The 17,448-nt window shown below is 43.2% G+C and overlaps 1 long non-coding RNA gene across 1 annotated transcript; it reads right to left on the bottom strand.

Moving 5' to 3' along the window:
- Positions 1-5,332: 5,332 nt before the first annotated feature.
- LOC121894587 lies at positions 5,333-8,009 on the bottom strand. Its single transcript, XR_006095579.1, has 3 exons — positions 7,949-8,009; positions 7,122-7,385; positions 5,333-6,336 (listed from the first exon to the last, which is right to left on the bottom strand). It is a non-coding gene; the product is annotated as an uncharacterized LOC121894587 (long non-coding RNA).
- Positions 8,010-17,448: the final 9,439 nt, after the last annotated feature.

Here is a 17,448-nt window from a genome sequence, read left to right as displayed (position 1 = left end):
GTGGTGGTGGTGGTGGTGGTGGCTGGAGGCAACACATGATAAGTGCTGCCCTTATTACTGGTCTCATTGGGAAAAGGCCCAGGCAGCACTGGGCTAACGCGGGCCAATCACATCCCCTGCGCCGCGTGGGGCCAGGGAGGCTTGCAAGATACATGCCCTTTGTTTACTCTTTAGTGCGTAATAGAAAGGTACAGTGCTGCCAACTCTGTGTGTGATGTTGGGTTAAATAACCTCTTCTGCTCTTCAATCTCTCTTTCCATCCGTCTATCCCTCCCTCCCTCCTTCCCTCCTTCCCTCCAGGGTTATAAGGGGGTTTCGATCTCTTCTTTAATCACTGCGCCAGTCTGGATAGGAACTACAGACTCTGGAGCTCTCTATTATCATCAGCCAAGGGGAGGAAGGACACTCCTCATCACATGTCTGATGGACAGAATTAATCACTTATGGACATCATACAGGAGAAGCCATCTATTATAACCAGTGTAATCACACAAGAGAAGTAGCTTCAATCAACCAAAAGAGACCGCAATATAGTTAAGTACTTAGCTGTGTACATATTTGTATTACAAGCCTGTGGCAGCCTTTTCCAGCGTTATTTGCATTCCGGGGTTCTCAAGGTTCTGCACACAGCTGGTCCTTGAGCTTCATGTCTCCCTGTAGGCTCCACTGTTTGGCTTGTGTGTATGAGTGGCACTTTCCCCGAGGCTGTGCCTGTTCATGTGTGTCTGTGCACGCGTTTGTGTCTATGTGTCTGCATATGTATTTCTGTGTGTGCGCATGCATGCTTATGTGTGTCTAAATAAGCCTACATTGGAAAGCTTCATTATTGGACCTGTCAGTGCTGTAAGTCTCCCCGAAGGCAACGAGGTGGAGATGAGAGACAGAGAGACACATGGTAGGGCACCGTGCACGCACGCCTTTCACACGCCTGTCCCCAACGGTGGGCATGTGGGCCATTATGATGTCCTCCAGATGGACACTGTTTCCCTAGGAATAAATCTGCTAAAAGCAGAGAGAGACTCATGAACAAGATGTCTCTGGTGGAGTTTTATTTGTTTATATCTGCCATTGCAGGCTCCCTGGATGTCATGATGTATGGCTTGAGAAGACACCTCTTGAGGTACGTTAGATCTCTCAGATAACATGTGCTAAGATGTCAATATCGTATTAGAAGCCGATGTTCTCCCTTGTCCTCCTACATCATTATTAGAATGACGATAGATTTGATTTCTATTGTGGGGAGGAGTTTATTTTTACCCCACTTATGTTCCTGAAAAAATGTCTTTTTACTGGCTGTAGCCTGTCATGTAGATTATTAGACCTCCATTTGTTCCTCCTCCTTCTTCCAATGGGAGCGGAGAGGATGAGTGTTGTCATTACAGACAAGCAAGCAAGGTGAACCTTTCCTAGACTGGGGACCTTTTCCTGGTACACAGAATCAGAACAACCCCTCACTGCACCTTCCCATAATCCCTGGCATTTTGTTTTGATGCTCCACAGCATGAAAATGAGGGAATATGGCAATGTTATGGCATTTGAAGTCAATATGTATTATAAAATCAATCTAGATGAGGATCTGCCCATCCCTCTAATTAGACGGGGTGACTGGAGATTGATTTTTAATTGCAAAAGTAATTACATGGAGCAGATAGCCAGTGACATTTGATTATCTAGGTGATTGATTAAAAGGCCTGGCTGCTGGGGCAGACTGTCAGCCAGCTGAATCCAGACAAAAGAGAAAATTAAAAAAGTTGTCCCGTTTGTAATCACGAATTTCAAGGGTGAAATTACAAAGCCAAACATCCCCTTAGAGAAGCCCAGCATCCTTCCACTTTGCGCCTGTCTGCCCTCCTATCTCACCCCCGCCGTCACAACGCCCACAACGCAAGACCCCCATGACACGCTAAAAAGGGGAAAACAATGATGTGAAAAATGAATTGAGGAATTGTTCTGTTACAGACAGCCTACTGCGTAAATGACGGGTGCATACATCTGCTTAGCAGCCTTGTCACATCATCATAGGCAGCAAGTAAAGAAAGAGAGGAAGAGATACAGACAGACAGAAAGAAAGAAGGACAGAGAAGCAGAGTGAAGGAAAGCTCTTATCTTTTAGAGGGCTCCCTCACTCATCTTCATCTCTTGTCATCTCCCTGCAATAGGTGCCTGCACTTGTTCATTGTTGTCTGTCGACCGGTAAGGGAGTCAGACTAAATAAACAGCAGAATAACATCTTTTTTCTCTGTGTGTGTTTTGGAGAGCTGGAAGAAATCCTTTTTCATGTTGTCTTTTTCTTCTCCTCCTCATCTGTCATTCTTGTGGGATCCCTCTCTTAGAAAATGAATGATGACAAGGTAAACCGTCGGGGGGGACAGCTGAACTGTTTATGAGACTGACAAAAACTGTTTATGTGGCTGTGACGGACAGGGCTGGGTGATGACAGTTGGAAATGAAATACATTCTTCATGTCTACCTGCTGCATGCAAGTTAGACTATATATATCACCTGGTGGGCACATTAAGTCGGTGTATTTTCTGGTCTTGTGAATGCATACCTGTTTTTTTTTAATCTTTTTAAATCTATATTTTGTCTCAAAAGTCAGTGTCAATTCCATGCTGATGGACAAAACAATCAAAAAGCATCTTTTCTCTAGTCTATCCCAATGGCTAATATCATCCCACTTAGCCACACTTGTTGATAAGCCCCCACTGACACACACACACACACACACACAGAAAAGGACATGCACAGAGCAACATGTTCTCTGTTCACAGTCCTCATAACCAAAAGATCCATTTATTTCTCACCGTAGGACGTGCCTATAAATTATGCCTGGTTAAGGTATCATTTAGCCTGGACTGTTAAGCCACTCCTGTCATTTTAGTGGAAGGTTCACTCTTTGCGCTTTCCATGAAGGCAACATTTATGTCTTTAATTTACAGCTCCTTGCCTGGAGGATACTCCTTGGCTTTATGAAGTGGTATTAGGGGGCCTATTTAGTTGTCATGGCAGAGCACTGCTCAGTGTGGTGCAGCCAGCAGAAGCCAGCCCCTGAAAAAAGGAAAGACGAGGGAGCAAAGGCAGCGATTTCAAATGAGAATCGCTGTCCTTTTAACTCAAAGAGCTCTGTAGCCTGGCAGGAGCAGCTGAGCAGGGCCTTTGAAGGGAGGGAAAGAGAGAGAGAGAGGGGAGGGGAAATGAAACAGGCTTGGGCCAGCCCCACATATTATTCCCCCTCAGGACGTACAGAATCTATATTGGCTGAAGCAGCACGGCCCCTGGGGTCACAGCTCCTTCTCTGGCTCAGAGAGCCGCAGCACTAAGAGGGACTTTCCTCTGTCTGCCTTAGAAACAGGCCGACGAGTGTCTGCGGGTAAACCATCACACATGTGCCTCCCAGCACCAGGCCTGGGCTCTGCGGGTGAACACAAAGCAGCGGCACTTATTAAATTTCCATGAAGTTTACCGAATTTGCGGGATCAGTGGGGTGAGGCCGTCAGGGAGCTCATGCCACTGCCTGCAGCTTCCCTCTGCCACTGAAGCCCAGTGTGGTTGTGGGCCATCCTTCTCCCTCCTCCCTCTCCCTCTCCACCTCCCCCCTGTGTCTCTCCTTCCTAACTTAACAGTGGAGGAGGATTTCTACCGGCTGGGCCTTGTACCCTGCAGAACTTACTACCCACCTCCTACAGGGGTCCCGGAGGGCCATTGCGTATAGCGGGAGAAAAATAACTGTGTAAAAGCAAATTAATATGTACACACATGGACACATGACTTGTGATCTCCTGTGCATCAGTTATTTTCACACAAAGGCATATTCAAACCCTTTACCACATGCATGTGCAGAGTATGTCTAGTCAGCCTGAGTGGTTGTGCTGCCGTATAGTACACAGAATCTTAAAACGGTTGATTTTATCCAGTGAGAAATGGGATGCAAGTTATGGCCAACCACAGAAATTTAGGTAGATAATCCCTTGCATGTCACGGGCAGTAAATGCTCACAGCGGGCCGTTCATCAGGGCCAAGACTCTCCCAGATGTGGAACTAGTTACTGAAAAATGAGACTACCAGGGTAAGAGAACACAAAGAGACTCTGCACAGCCTTGTGAGTGAAAGGGATATGGATTGGTTAAGTCCTTTTCAGACATGGAATAGCCTAGGTAAAATTGCTGGCTTCATCAGGCTGTTAAAGTCATGTTTTGTTTTTTTTTGTTGTTTTTTTTTTATGGCTTTATTCAGAAATAAAAAGACATTTACAGAAAGAGCTGCATGCTTGCGTGATATTTGGCACCAGGTATATAAGAGGGAGCAGAGAGTGTGAGCCAGAGAGAACACGAGTTAAAAATGTTATGATAATAAGGAAGGAGACTTTTTTTGCTCATACAAAGGCTGCATCGCTGATGGTTTTTAAAACTTATTTTACTGTTGAAGTCTCAATTAAAGCCCATTGTGAACCAAGGGATGCTTACTGAATGACTGGACTTTAAGTTGCTATTCTCCTTTCTTATTCCCATTCCTATTTGCTCACAGGCTGTATGCGGTTCGCTGGGTATTCATTTATTCAGCGCTTTAAATTTAGCTCTGTCACAAAATGTAACTCTTTTTTTCTAGTTTATTAAACCGATTTTGTGCAAAAGAGGTGATGACTGAGATATTCCAGTTATTACAGTAATGGTAGAAGGCAAAATATGGTGTGCATTTCTCCATCTCTGCATATTTTACCTTGTGCTGCCGCAGCCTCTCTGACGACATTCGATTCAGACATGTGCCGTGTTGAAAACAAATGTAAATGTCACTATGTCCGACCTAGTGAGACTGCTGTCATAACTTTTATGTATAAGTGATCAGTGTACTTAATCACATGAGATCGAGATGTTAAACTGCCAAGTAGAAGAATTTAAAATCTTGAAGTCTTGAAATCTGAATGATTATAAATAAAAATCATCTTAAACATAATTTAAAATCTAGTTTCCCCAAATAAAGTTTCCTGAGTTGTGATATAATAATTTAACCTTAGTCACTTCACTCATGCTTATTAGGTTATTTAACATTTCTAATGCTAATCAACTTGTAAAAAAAAAAAAAAAAGAAAAAAAAATAGAATCGGGAGTCCTTCTGATGTTCATCTCTTGAAAATGATTCGAGGTAAACTGCACTAGGAAAAAGTGGAAATGTTTCAGCCCATAGATAAATAGATTTTCTTTTCTATTATCTTGAAGGTAAATTAGTTTTGAAGGTTGAATATGAAACTGAATTACTTAAGAGTAAGTTAAGAATAAGTTATTTTTTCATTTATTATATGAAGTTTGCTGCTTTATTTTATTGCAGCTATCATAAATTGTACATATATATATATTATAGAACCTTATTTTTCATGTGATGTGTAGTGTCACACTGTCACTGTAAGGTGCATTTTGGACATTGTCAAAAAGGAATATATCAATGCACTCAGTTCCCAGTTTATTAGTTAGACCTAGCCAAAGCTAATGCAGTCTCATCCAACAGCCCTGCAATAAATCCTACGTTCCTGATGGTTCCAATGTTCAGTTTTTATTGAAACTGTTTGAGATTCAGCTTTATGGTCATTTTGGAGGCTGTAGTTTGTGGTGCTGTTGAATAGTAATGCTTTATACTGCAAGGCGTTTCTAATATTTTATCCACCCCATGTATATCAATGAGGGCAGGGTTGCTTTGTTAGACTGCTTTAGTTTTAGTGGCACTAATTCTTAAAATATCACACAATAGTAACATGCTGTACATCTCAAGGAAGGAGAAACCAGCATGCTTTGGTACAAAGTGGAGAATGAAGGAGTGACACACCTCCAGTGAAAAGCTCTGACATGATGTGTGACGTCAATACTAATCTTCAATACTAACTTTGGTGTGTTGTCTTTACAAAATAACAAAAGTGATTCATTGCACTTTGAGTTATCAGTATACTTATAGTTAAGAACATTGTCCAGCAGATTATTTTCTGGCTGGAGCACACTGGAATCAGTACAGATAAAGCTTCAAACAGCACCACTGAAGATTAGACCTCTGATCATGTACAGCCACATATTGTACACAGCATTCTGCACCTGGTTTTAGCCGCTCCTTTGTTTGGTGTTTGTCCCTCCAGAGGTGGATGTGTGTAGTAGAGAAATGCAGGCGTGTCAAGTTCATGGATGTCCAGACCATGGTTCACTTTGCTTTGCCACTCGGCCTTCATCACATCTGGATCTCCTTTAGGAGTGGAAGTCCAGTACAGGTGGTTGATGATGGCTGGCCTCCACAACTTCAGGTTCTCCACTCCCTCTCCTTCATGCCTGCACCCAAAGTCTCCCTGGACCTGTTTCAGAACTGAAACAATATGTTGAAAAGAACATGTTAGACATAAAAAAACAGCCAACTTATACTAAACTACAAACATAAGATACAAACTTTTACCAACATGCCAGGCATTAAAGAAATGGTTTGTTCCTTCTGGACACAACTCTATTTAAAAAATATGGGGGATATCAAAGGAACTGAAGTTACATGACATCATCAAATGCTGCTGAACTATCAGCTGGCACAACTGGTATTTTTTAGCTCTTTCCTGACACCTCTACCTGCTCCTGATGATGGTTTCAAAGTTACGCAGAAAGCTTGAAACTGCAAATATGTGTGTGTCCTTTTTGAGAGTAACTCTTATTTTTGCATAACAGTGGTGCAACATCATATATACACTATTCTGCTGGAGAGTATGTTGAAGGAATAACTGTGTTATATAGAACACATGCAGCTAATGTTAGATAGCATATATCATATCACAGCTACGTAACAACACCTGAGAATAAAAATTACAAATATTTTAGCTGAGCAAACAGAAAGTTACCAAGCTATGTAACTAGACACCAGGATCCTGTGTTAGATAAATTAAATCAATAACTAACATCATGCCGTGTCAGACAGTAACCACATTTGCAAACTAGGACGCTAACAGTGTTAGCTAACTAACGTTAGCATTATCCCTCGTCAGCTGGTCATTTTAAAGGTTAATTACACTGCCTAACAACAATAAACACTCATCAGACATTACTTCTCAATTCAAGCCAGCATGCTGACTGATTTGGAAGTTAAAAACATTAGTAACAGGGACTTACCAGAACAGTTACACACTTCATGTTTTGATGGAGCTGAATCTGATGATCTCTAGTTGGCGCGGCGCTGCTGGTGAAGTTGGAGCTGATGAAGCAGCTGTGTGTACCAGAGGAACCGCACCAGCTATCAGCCTCACACATCCCATCCTGAACTTCATTATATCGCAAATAACACAACCCTCCTGTCTACATGAGCCCGCACACAACCATGTTCCTCTTCATTGTTGACAACTCCATTTGGTAGCAAACTATGCTAGCGCATGAATACTGGAAGTGAAAAAATGGATGGGGCAGCATAAGGTGAATACAGCTCATTGTTTGTAGAATTCTTCTTTTGGTTTTGCTGATTTACCAGATAGACAACAGATAGTAAGTGTAGCCACCATTAAGTCATACTATATTTATACTTTCTATATTTTATATAAAGCATCATTGTCATATCTTTTCAATTAATTTTAAAAATCATATCTATATTGAATAATTCAGTAAAAGTATGAGAAATTAATGTATGCAATGCAAATAAATACCAAGCAAAGCATTGCTAAACATGCTTAACAAATCTCTCATAGATATATAAAAGCTAAAGAATGTTGTGTCTAGTTTCTAGATAGAAGATAGCATGCTATTAGCCTACTCATGTGACAGACAACTCAGGTCTAGCAAACAAGACTACCTAAAGTGCGAATGTGGTCAATGCAGAGTCAGCTGCAGACAGTCAATTACGACGAGTGGCAGTCATATACAAATACTTTGCTTGTGCGTGCATAAATAACAGTTTATTCTCATGTTGTTGTGTCTTTTATGTCCCAGTCTAAACCAAGACCAAATACCTAGGTTGTGTTGCTGTTTAGAGGTCAGCTTCTATGTGATTCAGTGCGTCACTTTGACCCTGCAATGAAAAAGATATACACAGACAGCCATTCTATGATTGCAGGTCAGGAGAAAACAGGCCACAACATTTTCCAGGTGCAGATGAATGCTGAACTGTGGACATCATTGCAGGTTAAACAAGGCTGTGTTTATTCAACCAACATTTTTCATCATTCTCACTCAGAAATTCTAGTCACACATTGTCTGGTTCTCTATGTGCTTTTGCAGCCGATGAAAAAATACTGGTTGGGAAAAGATGATCATAAAATAAGCAAATTTTCTGGCTGCCCAGTATGTCATAGAACATGTTTTTGAAAAGAGGGCAGATGTAGAGTCAGTTGTGACCTTAAAGGGCACCTGGGCCTGGCCTGTTAGATCTAGATGGAGATGAGGTGTACAAGACTGTCCCATTAGCTCTCTCTCTATTTTTTTTTTTTTTTTTACTGCACTCCCCCTCTGGATGTTGCTGGCCATACTCCAAAAGGACTACATTTCGATCCCAGCACCTGATAATGTCTGGCCCGTTGATGGGTCTGATGACATCTGCACCGTCCGTCTGTGCTCCCAGACAAGTGCAACCCAGAAAGGTTAGTGCTGGCCCTTCAACCCCTTATCAATCAATTACATTTGGCTTTGTCAGATTAATTGTATGGAATTGTTTGCTGCAGATAGGAACCAGGTAGATTCTGGATGGGGGTTGGGAAGGATGCCTATGTGATTGTTGGTAGATTGTTATTGTGTGTTTACCTTGCCCTTTTTTACCCTTGCTCATTTGTAGCTGCTGTTTGTAGCTGACTTTTGTAGCTAAACTGTGTTTCTAAACAAACATTCAATTTGATGTGTCATAACAAGCAAAACATATCAATAATTCTGTCTCTAACTGGGATGTAATACTTGTGAATTTCTTGTTTTCTTTTAATAAAAAGATGTATTAAAAACAAAGTTATTTAAATCATGATTAATAATGAATTTAAGAGTAGCTTTGACAAAGATAGCTAGCTTGTATCCACAAAGGCACACTTTGAATGCAGAATTATCACCTCTGGGTGAGATAATCAGCCTCATGCCAATGGACGCAACCCATCTCCTTCTTTGCGTATGAAAAGCTGGATTAATTACATAATGTTCAGCTCACTGTGGCTAATAGCTGATAATGATGTGTGAGAGGTGTGTCAGACGGGAGAGCATACTGGACTGCCAAGTGCTGTTGGACCCAGGTCAGGCTGCGTTCATCTTACTAATGAGATGTCACACGGAGAAGATGGAGCGACCAGAGCGACTAAGCGGTCATTGCAAACTAATTCCCCTCCAGCTTTGGATTGTACAAACAGCCCCAAATTCAGAGAAGCGCTTGTGTGGCCTGCCAACTGACCACATCACTCTGAGGGTTCATTTGTCAGAGGGGTATTTGGCTGTGGGGCAACAGCTAGGTCCGGTTTGGCCCAGCAGCTGTGTCATTTTTAGCCCACAGAAGCTAATGGTGAGCCTGTGGACCTTATTGGTCTATTGTATGCAGCCAGTGATCCAGCCTCCCATCTAGTCTTTAGCTCCACTCTGAGTAGATGAGTTGAGGTTAAATCAGCGCTTGTCTTCTCCTTGTGAACATCTAAATCTGCAGCAGAGAGAACTAAGATATGCTCCTCCCTTCATCCACCCCCTCGGGCTAGCCTCACTTCTCTTAAGTTCTCTGCTGCATTGCCAGTGGGTCAGGTTGATCCCCCCCCCGTCATTGAAACTCATTCGGGGGGCATTAAAGTGTAAACCAGATGAAAAAACAAAGGGCTTAGGCAAATCAGATGGCTCAAACAACAACAACAAACGCACACTCTGTAATCTGCTTAGGGAAATTAATGAGGGGGAGCCCCCTTGGCCAAGGTGGATAATGATCCTGGACCACGGGGATGAGAGGCTGCAGTGGATCAGGCAGAAGGTGAGAACGGGAAGGGGGGATTAGAGACGGACTCCCACCAGAATCAAACAGGACTCTGCCAAAGGGATCCCTCCCCTCCTATACCCAAACTTCAAAAACTCCAGCCTAAGCTGGAAGTAGGTGTCTGTAATCCCCTCTGTGGCTGTAGATCTATGCGGCCGACTCAGGCCCAGCTTTCATCCTGCAGCTTGTTCGGCATGCTCTCCCTCCATGTCCTGGGAACGTAAACTTTTGCACTGTGGCCCCCGTGCAGATCGCAGGGATCCGCTGGCTCATTACCTCTTCATTAGCGTGCTGCATCGTTGGCTGCCAAGAGGATCAGACCATGCGTGGAGTCTAGCTGCAGAGACTGCTTGTGGGGGCCAGAGACCTGGACATGGCAGCCAGATGGACAGATGCATGCTACTGGAAATGTGAGTTAGCAGCCTATAGATCTGTTGGAAGATGCCATGTAGCCAGTGAACTTTTCTTTGTGTGACACATCTTAAAGGACCCATTTGTCCTTAGCAGTGTTACCTCAAGACACCCCAGAAAATGATCCTATAATTGTCATTATACCTGTCCATTGCTCCTGCATGGTTGTCCGATCTGATCATCTGAATGGAATGGAAGGATTTTCTTAGATATATATACACACTCCTATTTCTTAGGTTCTGAGAATTAGTGTCAAAACTGTCACTTACATCCTCTGAGTATGTTTTGAGATACCTTTGAAATGTGATGCCAGATGCCACTCGGTGTTGGATTTATCTGCCTCTGCCTTTCTTTCTTACAATTCGTAGACTGCAGGATGATTTAAAGGGAGGTGCGGAATTGAAAAAATAAGCAGGCTTTGTAGTGCTTAATGGGGCCCAAAGCTCAATGTTTAAGCCCTCCCCTGCATCCAAAGCAGTCACAGTTAGGAGCCAAGCTCCATGGAGCCAAGTCTCATCAACCACTCTGCCATCCTCTGGTGTGATAGTGGCAATACACACATAACCTACATACACATATTACCAGCAACTTGCATTTAATTTTTTTTAGGAAAGTATGACATGGCATGGGGAAATTAATTAAGAGTTGCTGAGAGATAATGTACGGTTGAATCATGTTTGCAGACTTTTAAAATATGTGGGATGGACCAGACATTTGGGGTGATTGCAGGAAAAAGAAAATATGTATGGTATGTTGAAAATTACATGAAAGTCAATTTCATGCAATTTGTTTTGATTTACAGCTGATCTGCATCAAGCTGCCCTGATTAACCTGAATAATGCCACTGTTTTATTACTCTAAGATAGTTCAATCAAACACTAAGATCTATCATAAATACTCCTTAAACATTGTCAAGTTTATCCATAAGCTGACTTTTCTCTGTTGTGGCCTTCCTCTTCCTTTACTGCTGTTGTAATCCCTGCATCTAAATTATGCAGTTCCTTATCTGACAGTCATTTCCAAGGCCATGCATGCAGTGTGGCCCCATGTGGTTATGGCCAGGTGTAAAAGCTTGACCTCTCTGTAGGACAGCAGAGTGACTTTCATTAGAGCACCCACTGGCTGCTTCCTGCTGAGCTCACTCATAGATTTAACACTGCGCCTGCATACAAGATGAGAGGAAGGGTTTACATAATCCAATAAGAATCATCAAGGGGAGATGTTAACAAGGACATTTATAAGTATTAAAATAATTAAATACAAAGAAAGTCTATTTATATTGCCCTACCTCTTATGCCTTATATTTTTCCAAATTTTAAATAGAGTAAGTCAAGTGTTTTGCAGGTAACACAACACTAACTGCAGTAGTTATTGGGTGGAAAATGCAAGTATCACCCTTGTAGCCTGGATGGCTGACAGGGACCACTGTGCAAATGAAAAATGTGGCACTGAGGGTTTTCGACTAAATAAATGCTAATAAAAGCTGAATGTACACACACACACACACACACACTAAATGCCTCTGGATTTCCCAGCATGCTTGCTAATGTCTCCCGCTCAGCTGGTGTCGTCACGTTCTCTTTCATACGCGGTCACAGTTGTTTTTGATATTTTCATCCACTAGCCAGAGGATATTTATCTGCGGGAGCATAGTGGCTTGAGAGCCTTTTTCAAATGTTAACAATTGCCGGGCCACAACGTGAGGAGCTCGCTAATTAATGCATCCAACACAGTCCCGCAATTGTGCTGGAGAAACCCAAACAATTAATGTGTGTCATTATATTGTAATGGTATGATAATTCTACATCTAAAGCATACACAGACACACACACACCTCTTGCCAGCCCTAAAGGTAGGCACTCCGCACTGCTCCTGGAAGCAGATTAAGGTTGGAGATTGTTTCCCCGTGGAGAATAAGGATTAACTAGTGTCAAAATAGTCTCTCAGCTTCCTCGTGACTTCATGTGTTAAATTTGTTTTGGTTTATTATTTGTTTCAGTATACGATTTCTCAAAAAAATAAATAGATAAAGATGAGGGTGAAAGTCTCATCCAGGAAAAGATGACAGTCACTTCATTGCTACTGAAGAACAAGTATTTTTGTTTTAAGCTCAAGTGGAAACTGCCAAACTGCTGATCATATAATATTTCATTTTGCTTTATTTTGCTTGATTGATTAATTGAAATCGCAAGAGGAGCTAGTGATCCACCTAGATCCATTCAGCTGTCCAACACATGATAAAATGTCAGGGAAAGATGCATGTTATTTCTCCACTCTGGCATATACACTCACTGCACGTATGCATTAGGATTACATTGCAAGATTGTGTGTTGGTACACTAATGTGAGGAGGAACAGAAAGATAGATAGAGTGAGAGAGGAGGAGCGTTTGTCTATTTCAGCTTGAATAAACTAAATTGCTGTGCAGTGGGCTCATTGGTGGCCCCTACTGCGGCACTTCATGAAGACATATGGGCCTAAAGAGCACTTGATGTGGCTGCCACCGCCTTGCTTGTCATCCACAATTTCGCCTGCCCTAATCCCTGCTTTAATTTACTCCAGTCCACAAGGCAAGCAGTGACTAACACTGTCCTCGGGGGTCCTTTCACTTATGCCACCGGTGACAAGGAATATGCAAAGGCACAATTTCTCACCAGGAAGGGTGACAGAGAGCTGTTCCGCCAGGGAACACACCTCCCGTTTCTGAGCATCTTTTAATGTCACTCACAAGAGCACTTTGCAGTTGCAAACTATTCTTCAGAGACCCCTTTATTAACATGCTGATCCAAGGGGTCATTAGGTGAAAATTGTTTGGCGCAGAGGATATGGCTATTGATTTGCTGAGAGATAGACTTTGCTGGAAAGTTTGTGACAGTGCAGAGAGACTACAGAGACTACTTCTTCAGACTCAATCTAAACTGTTTTCAACCCCTTTATCCTCTTCTTCTGTCTTATTTTTCCCACTCGTCTAATTTTCCCCTGGAATGCTGGGAGGGAGAGAAGCCGTTGACGGGCACAAGTAATTGCTATCAGTCTGTCATTAGGTTCTCTCTCTTGCTCCCTCTCTATTTTTTTTCTGTCTCGCTACACAGGCCTGTGCTCAGCATTGCTTACAAATAAGACACTTAGGAGACGAGTGGAATTTGCTCCCCAAAAGCTGTGATGTATTGGATTTTTTACGGTCAGAGCAGCTCCTCCAACTGCCTTTTCATTCTCTGTTGTCCTGAGAACCATTTTCTCTGTGTTTGCTATATTCACTCTCTCTCCCTCTCTGCCCTCTCCTCTCCGCCTTTCAGGGTATCATTTGCAATTTAATGCTTACCTGGGGTGAGCCTTGACAATAGCTTCCACCATGAAATGGCCCAGGCCCTGCCTGCATGCCTAATGAGGTTGATGTTGAGCTATTTAGGTCATTGTCCCTTTACAATATCTACTTAATGCAACTCCATGGGAGTGGATTGTTGGAACGGTTAAAGATTCTATTAAGTCTTTACAAAAGCCATTCCATTCCGCTGTCCACCACATACTACCAGGGGCACTGCTCTACTTCACTTTTGCTTTTGTGAGAGGCTGTTGCAACAAAGCATAGCAAGGAGGTGCAATGTTAGACTGGAGGGTCACCCTACTAATATCTCTCGATGTGAATTTGTATGTGTGTTTTTTTGCAGGTGAAAAGGCAAACGTCCAGTCAATCAGCAGTTCCTTTTGTAACATATGAAATCTGGATTGAGCTGGCAAATTCATATTAATCATCGCACAAAATGATCTGCCAAAACAGACGGCCAACACCAACTATTAATCAGAGCAGAACCCGTGACAGTCTTTGGAATAGGAAGGGAAGGAGTCGGAGGGGGGGCCTCTTTGAGAGAGTACTTGATATGAAAACTGTGTTGTTGTGCTTTGTACCAGCCTGTGGGAGTTTTTAAACAAGCCCATATGGTGGTAGCCACCAGCTTTGGAGAAGGCGGGTGGGTTGGGGGGTTAGCCAGGGCCAGGATTTCACACAGTCAGTATTGAGTGGGATTGAGGAGGCGAGCTCTTAAGCTGTCTTTTCAGGCACAGCAAAAGCCCTCCATCTGGCCTCCCCTAAAACTCAGGGTGAGTTTACTCAGCTCCCTGTCGGCTGATTGGGCCTCCTGAAGCAGAAGTAACAGCATCAATAGTGTAAACCCTTGCCACTTGAGAGTATTACATTTCTTTTCATGCTTGACTTAATCAAAAGTGGGGAAGTGAAATTTACACCTTTTTGATGTTCTTTTTTCTCCGCTCACTAAGAGGGGCGATCTTAACCCATTTGATCTTCACAAGCACCCACTAAATGGCCAAATATGCCAAGCAGACGGAAGCAGACGGTTGGCAGTTGCCAGTTTGCGCAGGGTCACTGTTGGAGCACTCCATGTGGTGGGGCAGGCAACCTCACAGAAGGCTCCAGTCTTCACAGAGTCCAGCCAAGCTTCTGTCTGGAGGCCCACTGTCCCTCGCTCACTGTCCGCACAGAGCCAAAAATCAATCCACCCTCATGCTGATTCTCTGTGCTCTGCCTGAGCCAGTGTGAGACTTGTGTCGACTGAGCAGCATCAAATGAACACTGTAACTGGGGCTTTATAACAAAACGGATTGACAAAAAGCACCAGCCAAGTGTCAACACTATGATGTGTATATTTGATGGCATTAGCGTGGCTTTGGAGAGTCACTATGTAGTTTGCATGCAACTACACATCACATCATGTGCACAAGGACAGATTGAGTCATCAGTTAGTAGTTTGAGCGATCTAAAAATCGTGCATCTCATGCTTCTTCTCATTCATATTTAAATAAATGACCATCTGATAGCAGGGATAGGGTTGAGCCAGCAAAGGGCAGACTGGCTTTGTTCCGTGAATAAATGTTTTGACTATAGTAACCTCACTAATCCAAGCTGTTGACTGGTGCTGGAGCAGAGGGAGCCGACCTGGGGATGTGTGAAGATTCCCCTCAACAGGAATCTGGAGAGAGCAGTTGCCGGAGAGCTGCTAGCCAGTGACAGTTGCTCCAGGAGCCTGGCTTTAATGAGTGTGTGATGTCTGGAGTCTTTAGCTCATGTTAAGCCCGGGCTAAGGCCAGGATCTGACTGATGGAGCCCTAGGCCTGAGTACTGTGGAGCTGTGTTTGCACCTCTTAATGAAGCTGGGGGCCGAAGACACTGCCTGGCCCTTCGCCTGCCCTTCCTCTCTCCCCAGGACCAGCCTTGTGCCAGCCAAGACTGCAGCAGAGACCCACTCCATTAGTTCCTGTTTATTTCCCAGGCTTCCAAACCCTACTCCCTTAGTCATCATGTGCGGCAATTTTCCCCTCCCCTTTCTTAAACTGTTGTTGGTTATTCATTTTGGTCCAATTTTCTCACTCACTGTTGTAGGCAAGACATGAAAAAAACGGAGATAATTAAATGCTTGTGCCCTGTGGAAAACAATGTTTTCCCCCTCTTTGTGTTGAATATAAATTACCATTACAGTGCCTGGGCTGCAAAAATGTGTGTCTGTGAGTGTGTCTCTGTGAGTGTGTGTGGAAGGAGTTTACTTGGTGTCAGCATGAAAAGAAGGGGCCCCCATCCAGGCAGCCAAAATCCTGCCGAGGAACTTGTCTGGGATCGTGATGTTCCGACAGCTCCACTGCGACAAGATACATAGTTTCCATTCAGCGACAAGCTTCTTATTGGTTACTATAGTTTCACTAATGCCCAATTGAAGGCGATGCCTAATCTCGACAGAATGGGTTAAAAGGTGCCGATGTCCAGAGCCACAAAACCACATGTTGAGAGTCAAGGGACCAAGGCCCCACAAAGCACAGCTCCTCCAGCTTTGATGTGGCCCTATCAGAGGCAGGAGATTGAAGAGAGTGGGGGAAGAATACACAGAGGCCCCTGCAGCATAAAAACCCCTCGAAGGACCCGCTGACAATGGCAACTGTTGAGGATCGGGTCAGCGCCTCACAAAAGGTGGGGCATTTCAGGAAGAGACACAGCACCACTTCCTCCTCTTCTTCACCATTTCCATCATCATGTCTGTCATTTTCATCGCCACCATGCCCATAATCACCTTTTTTCTCATTTGTATAATCAATAACTCCATCCTGATGATCATAATTGCCTCCCCGTTTGATTGGTTATTGGAAAACATCATAGCATCATGTTCTTTTCTCTACCCAGTCTGTTACATCACACACAGACACCGACACTCACTTGTCTGCACCCTTTGCATCAGTGCTGTTTAGCGTAGAGAGTCAGAGATACAGCACTGAAAAGAAGGATGGTAGAATAAACAAGGAGGAGAGAAACAGGATAAGGATGAGTGTGGTGTGTATGCTGAGGGGTGCTATGTTTAAGGCTCTCACATCTCAAGTACTATGCTGGAGTAGCCTGTGGAGGGCAGAGTGTGTGTGTGTGTGTGTGTGTGTGTGTGTGTGTTGGGGGGTGTTCTCTCTTTCAATAGACTGCCGCTCAATGGCTCTGAGGAGTAATTGAAAAGCTAATATTGTTCAGCATATCCCAGGGATTACGTCGTATTGTAGTAACAAGTATGCAATACTGCAATGTTTATTTTTGGTCAGGCTTTGTTGCAGCCACTAATTGGTGCTGAGTGTGAAAATGTGGTATGCGCATTATGATGGCTGAGTCATGACGGCACAAATAGTACCGCAGTAATCACTTGCACTGTGTTATCTTTGGAAAGTATCTCGGGTGAAAATCAGACCCACAGCCAGAGATGCGATCGATGGGCATCGTTTTACAAATGTGTTGAAAATGAGTCTGCAAATATGTTTGAAATGTGTGCTTATGTTAGTGATGTTGTAAAATAAGCAGGGTTGACTGACAGAGCATCTGCTTATGATGTTTGTCTCACAAACACGGAGCCAGCTGTTTTCAAGCCTGTTCATTTATTAGACAGACATTAACATCAGTGTTAAAAAAAATCTCACTTAGCTTTACTCTATCATCGACCATTGCCATATCTCCCCTCATTGTGCGGTTTATGGCAGATTTTAAATCAATTAAGTATGTAATTTGTAACAACTGCTGAGACTGGTTCAGGCCTAAACAATGGCAATGGGATAACTGCCCTTTAGTGAAGCATCAATGGGC

The sequence above is a fragment of the Thunnus maccoyii genome, chromosome 1 (genome assembly GCF_910596095.1).
Source record: "Thunnus maccoyii chromosome 1, fThuMac1.1, whole genome shotgun sequence".
Classification (NCBI taxonomy): Eukaryota; Metazoa; Chordata; class Actinopteri; order Scombriformes; family Scombridae; genus Thunnus; species Thunnus maccoyii.
Note: the sequence above shows the minus strand (reverse complement) of the source record. Positions and strands in the feature narration are given on the sequence as shown.